The sequence below is a fragment of the Pituophis catenifer genome, unplaced genomic scaffold (genome assembly GCF_029215685.1).
Source record: "Pituophis catenifer annectens isolate HBS135680 unplaced genomic scaffold, rPitCat1.0.hap2 SCAF_2, whole genome shotgun sequence".
Taxonomy (NCBI): Eukaryota; Metazoa; Chordata; class Lepidosauria; order Squamata; family Colubridae; genus Pituophis; species Pituophis catenifer.
In genome coordinates this window covers 288,019,839-288,041,722 of record NW_027256882.1, presented here as the reverse complement: position 1 = coordinate 288,041,722, position 21,884 = coordinate 288,019,839, and positions in this window count along the sequence as shown.

The window sequence follows — 21,884 nt, the reverse complement described above, 5'->3', positions numbered from 1 at the left end:
TCCAGGCCCAGTATTTATATTTCCAGCATTAGTCTAAGAATATCTTTTTCTCTTAATACAATTTACAAAAGCAGGTTAAAACAGTATATCACCAAGCATAACATTCACCTAATCAAATCACAGAACACTGTTCTCCATCAAATGCTTAGGAAAATAATTACACACACAATCAATCTGAGGCACGAAGAACCGAAGTGGTTTCTACATCCGTTCCTTATTATGTTTTTTTTTTATTTTCCTAAACTCATTATCTGTATAATCATCCTCCTGTTTTACAGATAGTCATCCTTAGATAACCTGAGATGACCTTATCATCTTTCCCAATAATAAAATATTCTTGTGTCAAACATTTTTATCAATGTATACATTCATGCGGTAGATTGATGTAGGCGAAGTCATACTCCCAAATTTTGAGATCTTTGTGTGGCGTTCTCTATCATTCTTTTTTACAACTTTCTGTCAAGTTTTGGAGGTCTGCTATCTAAAGAAAAAAGAGATTGAATTCATGGCTTTGGCATCTTATATTTTTGTGTTCCTTCTTAACTCTAGGATAGCTGAGTGTGAGACCACCAGCCACCAGAAAAAAAGGAGTATAATATATTTTCTGAAACTTTGTCTCTTCTTGTCTACAGTAGATTTAGCCTACATGACAAATACTATATTATCCTTAGACGATTATATGCTTTTAGTTCACTAATAGACTCTTCCAAATGCAGTACTACGTCTTCTGTCAAGAGTAAATCTTTCTTTAGCCCTATTTTCTCCTTATCCTTTCTTACTTTTCCAGGCAATGCTTTTCTAGTGTAAAACAACGATGATCTTTCGAACTTATTTTATGTTGTACATTTCCATCTAGGTTCAGCTGGGAACATTTAACAGAATAACAGAGTTGGAAGGGCCCTTGGAGGTCTTCTAGTCCAACCCCCTGCCCAAACTGGAAACCCTATACCAGTGATGGCTAACCTTTTTGCCGTCACATGCCAAAAGCAGGGGAAGGGGGGAGGGGGGGTCGCACGTGTGTGTGCCCACACCCATACTTCAATGCGCCTCCCCCGGCCATGCCTGCGTGACCCCTCCTGTGGTCCCCTCACTTTTGGCACGCGATGGCTCGTTGGGCCTGGTAGGCCCGTTTTTCACCCTCCCCAGGCTCCAGAAGTTTTCTAGGAGCCTGGGGAAGGCAAAAACGGCCTTCCTCAATCCCCGGAGGCCCTCTAGAGGCCAGAAACGGCCCATTTCCTGACTTCCAGTAGGCCCGAAAGACTCAAAAATCAACTGGCTGGTGCCCGCAAATGAACTGGAGGTAAGCTAGGGCAACACTTGCGTGCCCACAGATATGGCTCCACGTGCCACCTGTGGCACGCGTGCCATAGATTCGCCATCACGGCCCTATAGACATGTAGGCATGTAGCTGTCCAATCCCTTCTTAAAAACCTCCAGTGTCAAAGCATGCACAACTTCTCAACACAAGTTATTCCACTGGTTGATTGTTCTTACTGTCCGAAATTTCTCCTTAGTTCTTTTTCTTTTTAATATAATATTTATTGAGTTTCCAAAAGTTAAAAAACAAAGAGCCTTGATAGTACAGTGGTCTACGCACCCTGTTATTAACACAGCTGCCTGCAATTTACTGCTGGTTCGAATCTCTCCAAGGCTCAAGGTTGACTCAGCCTTCCATCCTTTCTAAGGTAGGTGAAATGAGGACCCAGTTTGTGGGGGCAATAAGCTGACTTTGTATAAATATACAAAAGGATGAAGGCTATTGCTGAGCACATTGTAAGCCGCCCTGAGTCTTCTGAGAAGGGCGGCATATAAATCAAATTAAAAAAAAAAACAATACAAAAAAATGCACAATACACAAAAACAAAACAACAACAACAACAAAATCTATAAAGACAAACGCATCAAAATTACAATACTCATAACAGCTTTTCCTACATCGTTATCTCTTATCCTATTTAACCTTTATATACAGATTCTACTTCTAAATATCTCTATAAACCAACATTCTTATTTAAATTATTTTAACCTCTATTCAGAATTCAGTCTCATGACAAAAATCTCCCTTAAGTTTTATGCTTATTCTCCAGCCAGGAATACCATCTATTCCATATTTGATAGTATTCAGTATCTTCCCTCTCTTTCATTTCCACCGATAATCTGTCCATTTCTGCACATTCATTTTTTTTTTTATTATAATTTGATCCGGTGGGATATCCGGATGTTTCCAATTCTGTGCTTTCACAATTCTACATGCCGTCAATATGTGTAATGTGATATATTGTATACTTCTTTCCATTTTCCCTTCTAGAATGCCCAATAGGAATAATTCCGGCTTTTTTTCTATTTTCTGCCCTGTTATTTCATCCAGCCAGATTTTAATCTTCCCCCACAATTTCTTAATCTTAGGTCAGGTCCACCACATGTGGTCGAACGCCCCTTGTTTGTAACCACATCTCCAACAATTCGGGGACCTATTTGGAAACATCCTGGCCAATCTCGCTGGTGGCAAATGCCATCTATAAAACATTTTGTACAAATTTTCTCTTTAGTTCTAAATTGCTTCTCTCCTTGATTAGTTTCCATCCATTGCTTCTTGTCCTGTCCTCAGGTGCTTTGGAGAATAGCTTGACTCCCTCTTCTTTGTGGCAGCCCCTGAGATATTGGAATACTGCTATCATGTCACTCCTACTTCTTCTTTTCACTAGACTAGACATCCCCATTTCCTGCAACCATTCTTCGTATGTTTTAGTCTTCAGTCCCCTAATCATCTTTGTTGCTCTTCTCTGCGCTCTTTCCAGAGTTTCAATATTTTTTTTACATTAGGGTAGCCAAAACTGGATGCGGTATTCCAAATGTGATCTTACCAAGGTTTTATAAAGCAGTAATATCACTTCTTGTGATCTTTATTCTATCCAGGAGTGGGATTCAAAAATTTTAGCAACCAGTTCTCTGCCTTGTTGCCGGATGGGCGTGGCCAGGGTGGGCGTGGCCTACTCGGCAGGGGTGGGTTGCTCCCGGTTCACACCGGTTCGCAAGAACCGGTAATAAAAATTTGTAGTAGTTCGGAGAACCGGTAATAACATTGGCTGGCCACGCCCCCGAACCGGTCCCCGGCCTGATCGCCTTTCACTTACCCCACCCACCTCATCAGAGGCTTTTTTTTTTAAGCATTTTTTCTACAACCTCTTCAGCTCAGCTGGGATTGTCAGAGGCTTTTAAAAGCATTTTTTCTTTAACTTGTTCTTCTTCCAGTTTAACCTCTAGTAAATATCCATACAATTTTTTAATTACATTGTCATCAGTACCTGTTAAAATTTTATCTAAATTAGTCAAGTTATTATAAAAACCTTCTGTCTTACAATTTCTATCATATCTAGAATGTATTTGCATCTAAGAAAACCAATTCATCTTTATATCCTGTTCTTCTAATTCTTGCTTTGATTTAAATTCATTCACCCTTTTCATTCAATAATTCACTATATCTAACCATTTGTTCCTTTCTAAATGTTATTGAATATGGGAATGCTTCAATAGTAGATAACCAGACTGGAATTTTTAAATAATATTGTCTTTTAATCTTCTCCCAATTTAACAGCAAAGACTCTCATATATAATGTCTTTTAAAATACCCCTGTGTTTTTGTGCCCTTGAACCATAAAAAAGCGTGCCAGCCCAACAACAAGTCATGTCCTTCTAAAATCAACAATCTAATATTTCTTAACATTATCCATTCTTTAATCCACATCAAATTTGTTGCTTGGTAATATAATTCCCAATCAGGCAAACCAAAACCTCCTCTTATTCTAGCATCTTGCAACAGTCTCAGTTTTATCCTCACCTTTTTACCCTGCCAAATATATTTTAACACTATTTTATTCAAATCTTCAAAATAATCTTTTCCCAACTTAATTGGAATTGTCTGGAACAAATATAAAATTCTAGGCAGTATATTCATCTTAATAGTTGATATCCTCCCTATCAATGAAAATTGTAAATTCTCCCATTTAGCCAAATCTGTCACTATCTGTTGTTTGAGTTTATTATAGTTATTCTCCTTGAGTGTACTGCATCTTGCTGTCAGATATATCACCAAATACTTAACTTGTTTGTGACCTGCATCTTCGATACTTCTGCCAATTCTTCTTTCTATTTTTTAACATATTTTTTTGTCAAAATCTTTATCTTTATTCATTTTCAAACCTGCTACCTTTCCAAATTCTCCTATCTTGTCTATCAATATACTTATTGATTCAAATGGATCTTCAAGAATAAACACCAGGTCATCTGCGAATCCTTGCAATTTGTATTCTTCCTTTTGAATTTTCATTCCTTTTATGTCTTTTTCATCTCTAATATTCCTGTTTAGTACTTCTAGTGTTAACACGAACAACAGAGGTGACAGTGGACAACCTTGTCTCGTACCTTTTTGTATTTCAATAGACTCTTCAGCTGAAGAGGTTGTAGGGAAAAAAATGCCTTTAAAAGCCTCTGGCGATCCCAGCTGAGTTGCCTGATCATCAGAGGCTTTTAAAAGCATTTTTTTCTGCAACCTCTTAAGATTGTAGAAAAAATGCTTTTAAAAGTAAAAAAAAAAAGTTGGCCATGCCCACCCAGTCACATTACCCCCCCAAGCCATGCCCACAAAATAAGCCACGCCCACAGAACTGGTAGTAAAAAAATTTAAAACCCACCTCTGCTACTCAGACTCCTGCACCATAGTGGGGGGCAACTTTAAGCCTGGCGGACTACAACTCCCAGAATTCAAAATATCCTGTCTTGAATGGATTTCTGCCTGGCGTATTTGTCTTTGCCTATGAATAGAGCTATCTATCTCTTTGTCTCTTATGTGCTGATATCTGCTGAGGGCTATTAAGAAAGGTGGGGGCTGGTTTCTCCCTTTAAAAAAACTAGTTTCTCCATTTCTCATCCAGGTAAATATAATGTTCTGCCTTTTTAATATTTCTCTAAATATTTCATTCTTCTAGGAGAGGGGTGGGTGCCAAGGAGGGAAACATTTTGGGATCATGCTTACAACATGACTGCCAACGGAGACCTGGGATTTACAAAATGTTCTGATGAGCACAGCCAAAACACACATCCGCCATTGGGAAAAATGGACAAAATTGCTCATGTCTAACTGTGGACAGTTACAAGCAGAAGAGAAAGCAAGATAGGATTTCTGCTGAATCTTTGAAAGAAAAAGTGGGATGGGAATCATTATCTGCAAGGCATGCGGTTCACTGATCCAGTCCAAATTCTTGTCAACTAATCAATGTTTCTAACATTTGAATCGTTTTATATTATTATTTTATGTTGTCGTAAGATGTCCAGAGTCATTTGATAGTGAGCTACACAGCATGTAAATTTAATTTAATAAAAGAGAAAGAGGAAGAGGAAGGAAGGAAGGAAGGAAGGGAGGGAGGGAGGGAGGGAGGGAGGAAGGGAGGGAGGGAGGAAGGAAGGAAGGAAGGAAGGAAGGAAGGGGAGAGAGGGAGAGAGGAAGGAGGGAAGGAGGTGAGAGGGAGAGAGGGAGAGAGGAAGGGGGTGAGAGGGAGAGAGGGAGAGAGGGAGAAAGGAAGGAAGGAAGGAAGGGGAGAGAGGGAGAGAGGAAGGAGGGAAGGGGGTGATAGGGAGAGAGGGAGAGAGGAAGGGGGAGAGAGGGAGAGAGGAAGGAAGGAAGGAAGGAAGGAAGGAAGGAAGGAAGGAAGGAAGGAAGGGGAGAGAGGGAGAGAGGAAGGAGGGAAGGAAGGGGGAGAGAGGGAGAGAGGGAGAAAGGAAAGACGGAAGGAGGTGAGAGGGAGAGAGGAAAGAAGGAAGGGGGAGAGAGGGAGAGAGGGAGGGAGGAAGGAGGGAAGGAAGGGGGAGAGAGGGAGAAAGGAAAGACGGAAGGAGGTGAGAGGGAGAGAGGAAAGAAGGAAGGGGGAGAGAGGGAGGGAGGGAAGGAGGAAGGAAGGAAGGAAGGGGAGAGGGAGAGAGGAAGGAGGGAAAGAAGGGGGAGAGAGGGAGAAAGGAAAGAAGGAAGGGGGTGAGAGAGAGAGGAAAGAAGGAAGGGGTGGGAGGGAGGGAGGGAGGGAGGGAGGAAAGAAGGAAGTGGGAGAGAGGGAAAGAGGAAAGAAGGAAGGGGTGAGAGGGAGAGAGGAAAGAAGGAAGGGGTTCAGAAGGAGGGAGGAAGGAAGGGAGGAAGGAGGGGGGAGAGAGGGAGAGAGGAAGGAAGGGGGAGAGAGGGAGAAAGGAAAGAAGGAAGGGGGTGAGAGAGAGAGGAAAGAAGGAAGGGGTGGGAGGGAGGGAGGGAGGGAGGGAGGAAAGAAGGAAGTGGGAGAGAGGGAAAGAGGAAAGAAGGAAGGGGTGAGAGGGAGAGAGGAAAGAAGGAAGGGGTTCAGAAGGAGGGAGGAAGGAAGGGAGGAAGGAGGGGGGAGAGAGGGAGAGAGGAAGGAAGGGGGAGAGAGGGAGAAAGGAAAGAAGGAAGGGGGTGAGAGAGAGAGGAAAGAAGGAAGGGGTGGGAGGGAGGGAGGGAGGGAGGGAGGAAAGAAGGAAGTGGGAGAGAGGGAGAGAGGAAAGAAGGAAGGGGTTCAGAAGGAGGGAGGAAGGAAGGGAGGAAGGAGGGGGGAGAGAGGGAGAGAGGAAGGAAGGGGGAGAGAGGGAAGAGGAAAGAATGAAGGAAGTGGGAGAGAAGGAAAGAAGAAAGAAGGAAGGGGAGAGAGGAAAGAAGGGAGGGGGTGAGAGGGAGGGAGGGAGGAGGAGAGAGGGAGAGAGGAAGGAAGGGGAAGAGAGGGAAGAGGAAAGAATGAAGGAAGTGGGAGAGAGGGAGAGAGGAAAGAATGAAGGAAGTGGGAGAGAGGGAAAGAGGAAGGAAGAAAAAGGGGGAGAGAGGGAGAGAGGAAAGAAGGAAGGGGGTGAGAGGGAGGGAGAGAGGGAGGGAAGGAAGGAAGGAGGGAAGGAGGAAGGAAGGAAGGAAGGAAGGAAGGAAGGAAGGAAGGAAGGAAGGAAGGAAGGAAGGAAGGAAGGAAGGAAGGAAGGAAGATTTATTAAACCAGGACTAAGAAAAATCCATTATTATATCTGGAAGAAGTTTGATTCCGCAAGACCCTCTTTTTGCAACACCTAAATAAAGCACGGATGGTCCAACAATTTGTTTATATGTGAATTAGAGTATTGGTAGAATTCCAAATAATGCAACAAACGATCGTGTTTCCAACAGAAAGCATTTAGATCTCACTTGAACAATGTAGAATTATTCTTTGATCATGGCAGTGAATTAGATAAAATCTTTGTTCATTAATAATATCTCCTCCTTCCAAACCTCTTTAGTATTCTCTAACCTCAGTAGGACTTATATATCACAAAATCCTTTCCCTAGTCATTAGAGCCATCATTAAATTATCTTCGACCCCGTACTTGAAAGACTTTGGATTTTAAAAAGTGAATATCTTCATATACTATTCCCTTTACCTTGGTGTTGGTGCGCTGCCCTCTTTCCCAACTCCTTTAAACATTCAAAAGTGATTTAAAAAAAAAAAAGTAATATATTCCATGATTTTTCAATATATTAAGCTTGATCTGTCATACAGACCCAACACTGAATAAGAGAATTTGAAAAGTCTAAAGAGCCAGCTTGGTTAAGGAACCAGGTTAGAAGGCACAAGGTTATGAGTTCTAGTCCCACCTTAGCATGAAAACAGGTTGGGTGACTTTGGACCAATCATCAGGAGATGGTGAGTTCTAGTCCCATTTTAGGCATGAAAGCTGCCTGGGTGACTTTGGGCCAATCACAAGGAGCAGTGGTGGGATTCAGCCGGTTCGGGCCAGTTCAGGCGAACCGGTAGTTAAATTCCTGGCTGGCCCCACCCCTTCCTGCCCCGCCCATTCCAGGAGTCCCCACACACCCCACTTTGGCTCCCAGGTAAGTGCAGGGAGGTCTCCTAGGCCCAAAAAGGGGCACAGGAAGACGGGACATCCCCACCCCCACAGCCCGTTTTTGCTCCCGGGGGGGTGCAGGAGGCCAAGTGCTGCCTGTCACGCCCTCTGGCCATGCTCACCAAGCCACGCCCACAGAACCGGTAGTAAAAAAATTTGAATCCCACATCCTGGTCCAGGAGACGGTGAGTTCTAGTGCAGTCTTAGTCATGAAAGGCGGCTGAGTGCATTGGGGGCCAATCACCAGGAGACTGTGAGTTCTAGTCCCGTTTTAGGCATGAAATCCATCTGGGTGACTTTGGGCCAATCAACAGGAGACTGTGAATTCTAGTTCCACTTTAGGCATGAAAGCTGGCAGGGTGACTTGGGGACAGTTCCTCTCCCGCACAGCCAAACCCACCTCACAGGATTGTTGTTGTGTGGGGCAAACAGGAGGAGGAAAGCATGTCAGATAGGTCTGTCACCTTATTTGTAAAAATTTGTAAAATTTGTAAAAATAATAAAGGCAGGATACAAATAAATGTATCCTCCTTATGCATGGTCAATCATGCCCTCGTCACTTCCCGCCTGGACTACTGCAACGCTCTCTACATGGGGCTCCCCTTGAGGAGCACTCGGAGGCTCCAACTGGTGCAGAATGCAGCCGCGCGGGTATTTATGGGGCGACATGGCGCTCCCACGTGACACCTCTCCTGTGCGAGCTGCATTGACTTCCAGTGGTCTTCCGGGTGCGCTTCAAGGTATTGGTTCTCATCTTCAAAGCGCTCCATGGCTTAGGGCCCGGTTATTTACGAGACCACCTTCTGCCACCGATAACCTCCCACCGGCCAATACACTCCCACAGAGAGGGCTTCCTCAGGGTGCCGCCGGTCAGGCAATGTCGGCTGGTGACCCCCCCGGGGAAAAGCCTTCTCTGTAGGGGCACCCGCCCTCTGGAATGAGCTACCCCCAGGGATACGACTGATCCCCGTCCTCCGTACCTTCCACCGGGCTCTGAAGACTTTTTTATTTCAGCAAGCCGGGCTGGGTTAAAAATCTTTTAATTGCTGAATTTTATGGGTAAGGGGTTTTAAATTGGGGGAAGCCAATATAAATTTAATTTTGTTTTTATAGTATTTTAATGTTTATATTGTATGTTTTTTAATTTTGGCTGTTCACCGCCCTGAGTCCTTCAGGAGAGGGGGCAGTATAAAAATTTTAAAAATAAATAAATAAATAAATAAATAAATAAATAAATAAATAAATAAATAAATAAATAATATGAATAAAAATTAATAAATGAGTGACAGATGTCTCCTTCAAGAGTCTGCATGTAAATAAAAATAGCCAAGAACTCTTTCACATTCCTTCAGCTTTCTTTCTAAAGTAGACAGCTCAGAGCTTAGTTTGAACACTATTTATTTAATAAATCTATTGTGCCAACACAGTTTATAGAATTGTTTTCTTTGCTCCACGCTCCAAAGAATAGACAAATCCCAACTCCATTGAGTATACATGTAGTCCTCAGTCTGTTTAGTGACCGTTTGACGTTAGAACAACACTGAAAAATGTGACTTATGTGTTTTTCACACTTATGATCGTTGTAGGTGGGATCGGAAGTTGTCAAATGGGGCATTTTCGGCCTCCGGAGGACCTCCGGGAAGGTGGGGAAGGCTGTTTTCGCCCTCCCCAGACTCCTAGAAAGGCCCTGGAGCCAGGTGAGAAAGAAAAACAGGCCTACTGGGCCATCGCGTGCCAGGAGCGGAAGGGGGGGGTTGCGTGCGCATGCGCGGGGCGGGGCGCAAAGAATTATGGGTATGGGCATCTGTGCGCGTGACCCCACCCCACCCCTCCTGGCACGCAATGGCAAAAAAGTTAGCCATCACTGCCCTATACCATTTCACACAAATGGTTGTGCAATCTCTTCTTTAAAAACTTCCAGTGTTGGAGCATTCACAACTTCTGGAGGCAAGTTGTTCCATTGGTTAATTGTTCTAACTGTCAGGAAATTTCTCCTTCGTTCTAGGTTGCTTCTCTCCTTGATTAGTTTCCAGGAGAGAATTTGTGGACCTGAAGTCCCAAACGTGGCATCTTGAAGATGTGTCATCCAGAATTCCTGTGAGTTTCTCAAACTTAGCATCTGAAACTTGGTATCTTGAAGATGCGTGGATTTCATAATCATAATCATAAAAGTTTATTTGTCAAGCATATATAAGATAACAGGTAAAAGTATAAACATAATTTGAATGCATGAAAAGAGTAAGTAAAAAAGGAATATTAGGACAGGGACGGTAGGCACGCTGGTGCACTTATGCATGCCCCTTACAGACTTCTTAGGAATGGGGTGAGGTCAACAATAGACAGTTTAAGGTTAAAGTTTTGGGGGTTTGGGGAAGAAATTACAGAGTCAGGTAGAGCATTCCAGGCATTGACCACTCTGTTACTGAAGTCATATTTTCTGCAATCGAGTTTGGAATGGTTTACCTTGAGTTTGTATCTATTGTGTGCTCATGTATTGTTGTGGTTGAAGCTGAAGTAGTCATTGACAGGTAGAATATTGTGGCAGATAATTTTATGTACTATGCTTGGGTCAGACTGAAGTCGGCCTAATTTGAAGTTCAAATCTCAAACTTGGAATTTTGAAGATCTATGGGCTTCAATTCCCACAATTCCTGGGAGTTTATCAAACTTAGCATTTTGATGATGTTTGGACTTTGACTTTATTTATTTATTTATTTATTTATTTATTTATTTATTTATTTATTTATTTATTAAATTTGTATACCGCCCTACTCCCGAAGGACTCAGGGCGGTGAACAGCCAAATAAAATACATATAATACAAATGTTAAAAACCGTTAAAATACAATTAAATAATTGGCTCAGAGAACGAAATTTAAAACCCCCAAATTCATAAGACAAAATTTAAAATTTAGAAATTTTAAAAATTTTAAGAAGTTTAAAAGAGAGGTTAGGTCAGGACTTCCAAAATTCCCCAGCCAGTCATTTTCATACACATTCTGAATTCTTCAAAATGCCAAGTTTGGGACTTGAAATCCACACATCTTCAAGTTGCCAAGTTCAAGACTTAGACCACAAAACTTTTCCTTCACTGGAAATGCAAAACAATTCTTTGAAAATTCAAATCCTAGAATTCTACCTTTGGGAGAGCTAAAACAGCCATTGAATGCTATTCTCTGCCCAGAGCAGAAATCTGAATTAACATTTTGCAGGCAGATATAAGAACGAATTCTCCTAAAATTTGAGAAAACTCTGGCAGGAGGGATGGGGGGGGGACACTAAAAAATAAATATTTTAAGGCTAGTAGTGTTTATCTTTAATTGCCATTTTGAAAACATTTTCAAAATATTTAACGGCCTAAAACTTAACTGGTTATACTTTTTTTTCTAAGTTATCTCCTATCTAATCAGCCATTCCTTTCCTTGCAAGAGGATATTATGTTAAACTTGTTCTCATGCCAAGTTTAAAAGAATCAGTCATTTTCTCACCAAGCTGCCATCGTCCTCTTTTACAGTGGAAAAAGAGATTTTTCTTTTAATTTTAGATAGCAGATAGCCCTCTATTAAGAGAGCAGAACAGAATAACAGAGTTGGAAGCAGGGGTGAAATCCAGCAGGTTCTGACAGGTTCTGGAGAACCAGTAGCGGAAATTTTGAGTAGTTTGGAGAACCAGCAACTACCATCTCTGGCTGGCCCAGAGTGGGGTGGGAATGGAGATTTTGCAGTATCCTTCTCCCAGAAGTGGGGAAGGAATGGGGATTTTGCAGTATCCTTCTCCCAGAAGTGGGGAAGGAATGGGGATTTTGCAGTATCCCTTCCCTTGGAGTGTGGTGGGAATGGAGATTTTGCAGTATCCTTCCCCCAGAAGTGGGGAGCAAATGGGAATTTTGCAGTATCCTTCCCTTGGAGTGTGGTGGGAATGGAGATTTTGCAATATCCTTCCCCCAGGAGTGGGGAGGGAATGAAGATTTTGCAGTTTCCTTCCCCTGCCATGCCCACCAAGCCATGCCCACCAAGCCATACCACACCCACCAAGCCACACCCATTTTTGACAAATGTCAATTCAGTCTCTTCATGAAAGCTTCCAGTGATGAAGCATCCATAACTTCTGGAAATAAGTTGCTCCACTGATTAATTGTTCTCAGTGTCAGGAAATGTCTCCTTAGTTCTAGGTTGCTTCTCTCCTTGATGAGTTTCCACCCATTGCTTCTTGTCCTGCCCTCAGGTGCTTTGGAGAAAAGCTTGACTCCCTCTTCTTTGGGGCAGCCCCTGAGATATTGCAACACTGCCATCATGTCTCCCCTAGTCCTTCTTTTCACTAGTCTAGATATACCCAGTTCCTGCAACCATTCTTCATATCTTTTAGCTTCCAATCCCCTCATTATCATCTTAAAGGCAGTTGCCTGAATCAAATCTGATCACAAGCTGGAGCCATCTGACACTCAGAATAGAATAGAGCTGGAAGGGACCTTGGAGGTCTTCTAGTCCAGCCCCCTGCTCAAGCAGGAGAACGTATACCTGTAATGGTGAACCTATGGCACACGTGCCAGTGGTGGCATGCAGCGCCCTCTCTGTGGATACGCGAGCCGTCGCCCCAGCTCAGCTCCGCCGTGCATGCATGCACACCTTCCGCCAGCCAGCTGGTCTTCGGATCTCTACTGCGCATGCATGCGGGGGAAGGGAGGCATGCGGGGCAGGGGTGGGTTCTAAAAATTTTTACTATTGGTTCTGTGGGCGAGGCTTATTTTGTGGGCGTGGCTTGATGGTCCTGTGACAATTATTTAGGATTTAGCAGAGGTACTGGTCTACCAGGCTTTTAACTGCTTGCAGAGCTGTACCGATCTACCCATTTATTTTTGCAGGCACTGATCTACTCATGTATTTTTGCAGGCACTGATCTACCCATTTATTTTTGCAGGCACTGATCTACTCATGTATTTTTACAGGCACTGATCTACCCATTTATTTTTGCAGGCACTTATCTACTCGTGTATTTTTGCAGGCGCTGATCTACTCATGTATTTTTGCAGGCGCTGATCTACTCGTGTATTTTTGCAGGCACTGATCTACTCGTGTATTTTTGCAGGCACTGATCTACTCATGTATTTTTGCAGGCACCGGTCTACTCATTTGTTTTCTTTTAACACTGATCAACTGTAGGGCGGCCCTTTGAAGCCCCGCGGCAAGAGTTTAAACAGTATTTTTCCCTCTAGTCATCAGCTGAGACTCAGGAGGCAGCAATAGATTGGGGGTGGGGCCAAATAAAAGGTAAGAATAATGCGGGGGGTGGGGAAGCAGGGGGCGGGGAGGCAGAACCGGTTCGGTGACATCATATCGTCACTGCTACCGGCTCAGGAGAACTGGGCCGAACCGGGAGGAACCCATCAGTGATGCAGGGGGCACACGCTCATTACATTTGGGGGGTTCGTGTGCGCGCACACATTCATGCACATACACATTTTGGGCACTCGGTCCGGAAAAGTTAGCCATCACTGACCTATACCATTTTAGATAAGTGACCATCTAAACTCTTCTTTAAAACATCCAATGATGGAGCGCCCACGATGTCTGGAGGCAAGCTGTCCACAGAAGCATAGCACAATGTCTTCTCATTATGTCTAATAATGACAATCCTCATTTAGCGACCATTCACAGGTACAACGGTGACAATGTTTACAATATAAAACTACCTCTGCAACCGATCTCGCATTTACGACCATCACAGATTTGTAACGCAAAGGAAAACGGAAGGAAGATCGTAACCACAGCCGTGGTTTCGCTTAGTTTGCTTAACAACTAAGCTGCCAATCCCGAATGCGGTCACTAAATGAGGACAACCAGTGTTTACAGCAGATGGCTATACGACAAAGCCATCCAGAGAGGTGTAAGCATAGTGTGTAGGTAATTCTAATTAAAGATATTTAATACATCCACCAAAAAAAAAAAATCCCTCTGGATATTTATTTTCCTTGGATTTCGTGAGCCAAACGAATAAATGTTCTTTTTGCTAAGCGTACTTGACAAATTTTTTTGAAAACAGAAAGGTCAAATAAACCACCCGAAGAACACTGAGAGAGTGTCAGTGTTGTGTTTATGTCACTGAGGTAGGAAAGAGAGAGAGAGAGAGAGAGAGAGAGAGAGAGAGAGAGAGAGAGAGAGAGAGAAAGAGACAAACACACAAAGAGGCTCTTTGTTTCAAATATGGTCGGCATCCAAAATCTGTGACCGTAATTTCGTTTATAGGAAATCCTTTATAAATGTTCGTTTTAATGTTTCCATATGGAATTCTCCCAGGACTGGGGTTTTGTTTTTTTTTCTTTCTTTCTTTTTTCTTTTTTTCTTCTTCTTTTTTTTTCTTTCTTTTTTATTATTATTTGGATAAGGCCAGAAAAAAAAGGGAAGGCGCATTCCAAAGACACGTACTCATTCGGGGAATCAAGTTCAAGCGATTTTTGGCAACGGTTGAAAAGCACAGATGCCCCTATGTGGGTTGTTGTTTTTTTTTCTTTTTTTTTTTTTCTTTTCGGGTCTCCCGCGGTGTAACCTCAAATTGAGTCTGTCTGGTTGAAGCACTTTGTAAAATCATGAAAACCCTATTAAAGGCATGAAATACGATACATTGCATATTTTTTTTCCCCCCCGGTCTAGTTTTCCATTGAACTATCCATGAAGATTGAATTGAGCTGGCCTGTTTATACTCTTGATTGCTCTATTCGATCATAGCGTTTATTACATGATCTTGAGACTTAATAGCCGGTTCCCAGCATTCACGATGGCTGGCCTGCTGTTAAAAGCTTTGGATTTTGTTCCCCTCAGGTATTCTTAGCAACCTGCCACACATACTAATGTTTTGTGAGTAACTGCGTCAGTGGTGGGTTTCAATTTTTTTTACTACCGGTTCTGTGGGCATGGCACGGTTTGGTGGGCATGGCTTGGTGGGCGTGGCAGGGGAAGGTTATTATAAAATCCCCATTCCCACCCTACTCCAGGGAAGTTTACTGCAAAATCCCCATTTCCTCCTGATCAGCTGGGACTCAGGAGGCAGAGAATAGATGGGGGCGGGGCCAGTCAGAGGTGGTATTTACCGGTTCTCCAAACTACTCAAAATTTCCGCTACCGGTTCTCCAGAACTGGTCAGAACCTACTAAAACCCACCTCTGAACTGCACCCAGGTTGTTGTCTAGGCAGTGAAGAGATAGGCCCCGTCAGCAGGCGATTGCTGATCTCAGTAGGTTTCGTACAGATTGTGGGAAGAAATATCCAGATCCAGTTCCAATCCAGGAGAAATGCACTGGAGACAAAATGGAGGCTGGAGGCTAATTGGAAAAGGGGTCCATTTATTGATGAAGCAGAAGCACATGGGTGGTTCTGGTGCAGCTGACCACATGGAGTTGAGAGTGGGGAGGTTTTCATACCTTCTCTTGGGCTTTGCACTTGAGCTTCCTGTTCCTGTGCAAGAACAGGTATTCTATTGGCTGTTGTAGGGGTTATGTAGGGGTCATAGCTGGCTCTATAGGTTGAGTGGTATGGTGGCCTAGAGGTGGAGCTCTTGCCTCACAATCTGGAGGCTGTGAGTTTGATCCTAGGTAGAGGCAGATTTTTATTTATTTTTTATTTTTATTTATTTATTTTCATGTATTAGGCTGGGTGACTTTGGGCCAATCACCAGGAGACTGTGAGTTCCAGTCCCACCTTAAGCATGAAACTAAGCTAGGTGATTTTGAGCCAATCACCAGAAAATAGGGAGTTCTAGTTCCATCTAAGGTATGAAAATTGGCTGGGTGACTTTGGGCCAATCACCAGGAGATGGTGAGTTCCAGTCCCACTTTAGGCATTAAAACTGGCTGGGTGACTTTGGGCTAATCACCAGGTGAATGTGAGTTCTAGTCCCACTTTAGGCATGAAAACTGGCTGGGTGACTTTGGGCCAATCACCAGGAGATGGTGAGTTCTAGTCCCACTTTAGGCATGAAAACTGGCTGGGTGACTTTGGGCCAATCACCAGGAGCTGGTGAGTTCTAGTCTTGCCATACCGTAGGCATGGAAGGCTGTTTGTGTGTCTTTGGGCCAGTCACTCTCTCTCAACCCAACCCACTTCACGGAGTGGTTGTTGCAGGGAAAATAGGAAGAGGAAGATATTTTGGATATGTTTCCTGCCTTATTTGTAAAAAATAATAAAGGTGGGATACAAATAAAGAAAAATAAATAAAAATAACAGGGGCCAATTCTGTCCCACTATCATTGATCTCAGTCTGTCCATCACTTCAATATTCATAGCTCTTGTCTGATTATGTTTCCTATAGGACAGTAATGGCTAACTTTTTACCATCATGTGCCAAAAGCGGGGGGGGGGGGGTGAGGTCGCCCACGTGCGTGCCCACACCCATAATTCAATGCACCCTGCCCCGCGCATGCACATGTGGCCCCCACACATATACCCGCTTTTAGCACGTGATAGCACGATGGGCCCAGTAGGCCTGTTTTTCGCCCTCCCCAGGTTTCAGAGGCTTTCCTGGAGCCTGGGGAGGGTGAAAACAGCCTCCCCCCGCCCCAGAGGCCCTCCGGAGGCTGGAAGCAGCCCATTTCCCAACTTCTGGTGAGCCTGGAAGGCCTGAAAATCAGCTGGCCGCCACGCGCATGCAAACTGGAGCTAAGCTACGGCAATGCTCGCATGCCCACAGATATGTCTCCGTGTGCCACCTGTGGCACCGGTGCCATAGGTTTGCCATCACGGTTATAGGATAATAGGATCATCCATGGGTTTTATTCAGGAGCAATTTAAGTTATTATGGGTTTACCTTTTATTCTTTTATACTTTTACCTTTCTTTCTTCCCGTCACAGATTTTTACTAAGAGCCCTTCTAAAAATCCTATTTAATTAATACGGGAAAATCTTTGACTTACAACAGTTCATTTAACAACCGTTACAACAGCCCTGAAAAAAAGTTTCTTACGACCACTTTTCACCCTTACGACCAATGCAACATCCGATGATCATGTGATCAAAATCCAGGTGCTTGGCAACTGACTCGTATTTATGACGGTTGTAGCGTTCCCGGATTGCGTGATCACCTGTTGCGAACTTCTGACAAGCAAAGTCATTGGAGGAAGCCTGATTCACTTAACAACCATATTACTAACTTAACAACTGCAGTGACTCCCTTAACAATTATGGCAAGAAAGGCTGTAAAAAATAGGGCAAAGATCCCTTAACAAGTGTCTTGGTTAACAACGTCCATTGTAATCATCAGTTGAGGATTATCTATATATTCAATGGGACTAAACTCGTGTTTTGGTCTCTAATAATGAAAAAAATCACAGTATCCTCCAAAACATCTAAGCTTTCTCTCTGCACAGTCTTCCAAGCTTCATGATTGACATTTCAGCATTGTATTATTATTGATAATGAATTATCATTTGATACACAGGACTGACGACAAAATGCTAGCGGGCATCATAGAATAGAATAGAATAGAATAGAATAGAATAGAATAGAATAGAATAGAATAGAATAGAATAGAGAAATATGGAATGGAATGGAATGGAATGGAATGGAATGGAATGGAATGGAATGGAATGGAGTAGGGTAGGGTAGGGTAGGGTAGGGTAGAGTAGAGTAGAGTAGAGTAGAGTAGAGTAGAGTAGAGTAGAGTAGAGTAGGGTAGGGTAGGGTAGGGCAGGGCAGGGCAGAGCAGAACAGAACAGAACAGAACAGAACAGAACAGAACAGAACAGAACAGAATAGAATAGAATAACACAGTTGGAAGGGGCCTTGGAGGTCTTCTAGTCCAACCCCCTGCTTAGGCAGGAAACATTTTACCACTTCAGATAAATGGTTATCCAACCACTTCTTAAAAACTTCCAGTGTTGGAGCATTCACAACTTCTGGAGGCAAGTTGTTCCACTGATTAATTGTTCTCAGTGTCAGGAAATTTCTCCTTAGTTGCTTCTCTCCTTGATACGTTTCCACCCATTGCTTCTTGTTCTACCCTCAGGTGTCCTGGAGAATAGCTTGGCTCCCTCTTCTTTGTGGCAGATATTGGAACACTGCTATCATTTCACCCCTAGTCCTTCTCTTCATAAAACTAGACATACCCACTTCCTGCAACCGTTCTTCATATGTTTTAGCCTCCAGTCCCTTAATCATTTTTGTTGCTCTTCTCTGCACTCTTTCTAGAGTCTCCACATCTTTTTTACATCGTGGCGACCAAAACTGGATGCCATATTCCAAGTTGGCCTTACCCAAGCATTATAAAGTGGCATTAACACTTCACGTGATCTTCTCTCTCCTAAGATGAAGAAACCAAAGTCCAGGACTTTCGGCAGCTTCTCAAAACCCTTGTTGTATCCCCAAAATAACTAGAGCCTTCTCAGAGTGTCCCAAACTCTTGGAGCAGTTTAGGAGTTGGGTTATGGAGCAAAATGATTTCTTTTTTTTTTTTAATTTTGCAGAAGCTTCAGGGATTTATCCTACCTCTCTAACTTCTCCCATATAAAAATCACCCTTCACTTATGACCATAATCGAGCCCAGATTTTCCATTGGTAAACAAGACAGTTGTTCAGGGAGTTTTGCCCCATTTTATGACCTTTCTTGCAACTGTCATGAAGTGAATCACTGCAGTTGTTAATCCAACAGCATGGTTGTGTTGAAAGAAAAATCCGGGCTGGTTCCAAGCCGGGAGAAAGATGTTGTAAATAAAATGGAGGCTGATTGGTTGGAAAAAAGGCCTCTGTTTATTTGGATGCCAGAAACTTCAGTGACAGCAGAAATAGAATAGAATAGAATAGAATAGAATAGAATAGAATAGAATAGAATAGAATAGAATAGAATAGAATAGAATAGAATAGAATAGAATGTTCTGGAGTGGCTGACAAAATGGCTCAGTGAGTGGATGGATCTTTATAGGGTGATTGAGATGCTCCAGGGAGGTTGTGCAATGTAGTGAGCCTTGTGTCTTTTGCTATTTCAATGGTGGTGGGTTAATCCTATTATGTTCTAAAGGTCCTGCCCTGTCCTTAGAATTTTGGTGGGGGGATGTAAATTCTTAAATCCCATCAGCTCCAGCCTTTGGTAGGAGCTGTTGCTGAAGGTTATTTTGTTTATGAATAGTCTTTCTGAATGGATGCAAGCTTCTTATCTTTCCTACCGCAGGAAGACTGGAGCCGTTTTCTGCCTTTGTTAAGATTTTTCTCCATTTCTCCTTTTGGGGAAATATAATATTCTGCCTCTTTTAATATCCCCCAAAATAGTTCATTCCCTAGGAGGTGGCTGGGCTTCCCACCGTTGTTAAGTGAATCTGGCTTCCCCCATTGACTTTGCTCGTCAGATGGTCGCAAAAGGGGACACCGTCACAAATACGAGTCAGTTGCCAAGCAACCACGCAAAAAACCAGCTGCAAAAGTTGTAAATGTGAAAAACGGACATCCGTCACTTCTTTCAATGCCGTTGCATCTTTGAACGGTTCCTAAATGAAGTGTTGTAAGTCGAGGACTACCTCTACAGGCCAAGGTTTTCTCAGCTGCCATTTTAGGCCACCAGGATGACCTCAGATCGATGAAAGCTTCAGCTCACATTTCAAATTCTTTTTGAAGAAGGCAAACATCTGCTGTAATACTTTCCCCCGAATTACAATTCGTGTAGAAATAACTTTTCTTGCCACCGAACTTCCTGGAATGGGATTTAGCTGCTGTTTTCATTTAAACTGTATTCTGATGTTGACTGAAATCCGGCGGACTCAAGCAGCACCTTTAATAACAAATATTATTAAAAGGCTTAAGTGTTTGTTACCGACAGCATTTCATAACATTTGCTAGTTAGAAAAGATGCTGCCAGATTCTTTCGGATTTTCCCTCTCCCATGTCCGCAAACAGATATTCAACTTCTATGTGATATTTTTCATAAATAGAGTCAAGTGCTTGTTTCTTTATACTTCACCTCTGTAACTTGAAAAGTTCTTTCATATCTCCGGTGACTATTGCTAGAACCTATCGGTTAATGGAATTTCATTCATTTCAGGTTTATATTTCATCCGTTGCTTCACCATGGCCCTAAACCAAGAGAGTTGATTGGAAGCCAAGATGAGGTGCCAAGAGTGTTTTCTGCATCTTGATGCTACCATCTGGTGGCCAATTGGAGTATTGCAGCCTCAATTCCTCTTCAAGAGAAGGAGAGTGGCCAACAGAAAACTAGGCTTCCAACATTAGAATAGAATAGAATAGAATAGAATAGAATAGAATAGAATAGAATAGAATAGAATAGAATAGAATAGAATAGAATAGAATAGGGGAGGGGAGGGGAGGGGAGGGGAGGGGAGAGGAGAATAGAATAGGGTAGGTTGGGAAGGGTAGGGTAGGGTAGGGTAGGGTAGGGTAGGGTAGGGTAGGGTAGGGTAGAGTAGAATAGAATAGAATAGAATAGAATAGAATAGAATAGAATAGAATAGAATAGAATAGAATAGAATAGAATAGAATAGAATAGAATAGAATAGGGGAGGGGAGGGGAGGGGAGAATAGGGTAGGGTAGGATAGAATAGAATAGAATAGAATAGAATAGAATAGAATAGAATAGAATAGAATAGAATAGAATAGAATAGAATAGAATAGGGGAGGAGAGGGGAGGGGAGGGGAGGGGAGGGGAGAATAGAATAGGGTAGGTTGGGAAGGGTAGGGTAGGGTAGGGTAGGGTAGGGTAGGGTAGGGTAGAGTAGAATAGAATAGAATAGAATAGAATAGAATAGAATAGAATAGAATAGAATAGAATAGAATAGAATAGGGGAGGGGAGGGGAGAATAGGGTAGGGTAGGATAGGATAGAATAGAATAGAATAGGGGAGGAGAGGGGAGGGGAGGGGAGAGGAGAATAGAATAGGGTAGGTTGGGAAGGGTAGGGTAGGGTAGGGTAGGGTAGGGTAGGGTAGGGTAGGGTAGAATAGAATAGAATAGAATAGAATAGAATAGAATAGAATAGAATAGAATAGAATAGAATAGAATAGAATAGAATAGAATAGAATAGGGGAGGGGAGGGGAGGGGAGGGGAGGGGAGAGGAGAATAGAATAGGGTAGGTTGGGAAGGGTAGGGTAGGGTAGGGTAGGGTAGGGTAGGGTAGGGTAGGGTAGAATAGAATAGAATAGAATAGAATAGAATAGAATAGAATAGAATAGAATAGAATAGAATAGAATAGAATAGAATAGAATAGAATAGAATAGAATAGAATAGAAGCTGGAAGGGACTTTGGAGGTCTTCTAATCCAGCTCCCTGCTCAAGCAGGAGATCCATTTCAGACAAAGACTGTCCAGTCTCTTCTTAAAAACCTCCAGTGATGAAGCACCTACAACTTCTGGAGGCAAAAGCTGTTCCACTGGTTAATTGTCCTCACTGTTACGAAGTTTCTCCTTCATTCCAGGTTGCTTCCGTCCTTGATTAGTTTCCATCCAGTCTTTCACTTGTCTTGCCTTCTGGTACTTTGGAGAATAAGTTGACACACACACACCCTCCTCTTTGTGGAATCTTGTTCCTCAAACGAACAACGTAACAGGGCTAAAGGCTTCATCCGTGCCACCACTTCACTCTGCGAAACATCTGCCGTCAGCGTAGCTCCGTTGAGGGAATGTCTGAACTCCTTTGAGTGCGCATTTATTTGAATTGTATCGCCGTGCACACAGGTGCCTTTCTGGAAAAGGTTTCCCCACAACACAGCAGGAGTTACACTTTAAGCCTAAATAGCACTTGGTTATCTCAAGGTGTTTCCTTCCTTTCACCCACTTCACCGTCGTCGTCTTCTTCTTCTTCTTCTTCTTCACACGCTAATCTTCTCAAGCTGCCTGGCAAATATACCCCTCGTTAATTAATGCTCCTTTGGCATCTGGCAGCGCAAGACAATCTGTGCGCCCGTGCGTGTGTTTTAATGAAGATTGGAGTATAAACTTATTATCAGGAATCATAACACCATTAAGTGTTTTAAAGAAACCCATGC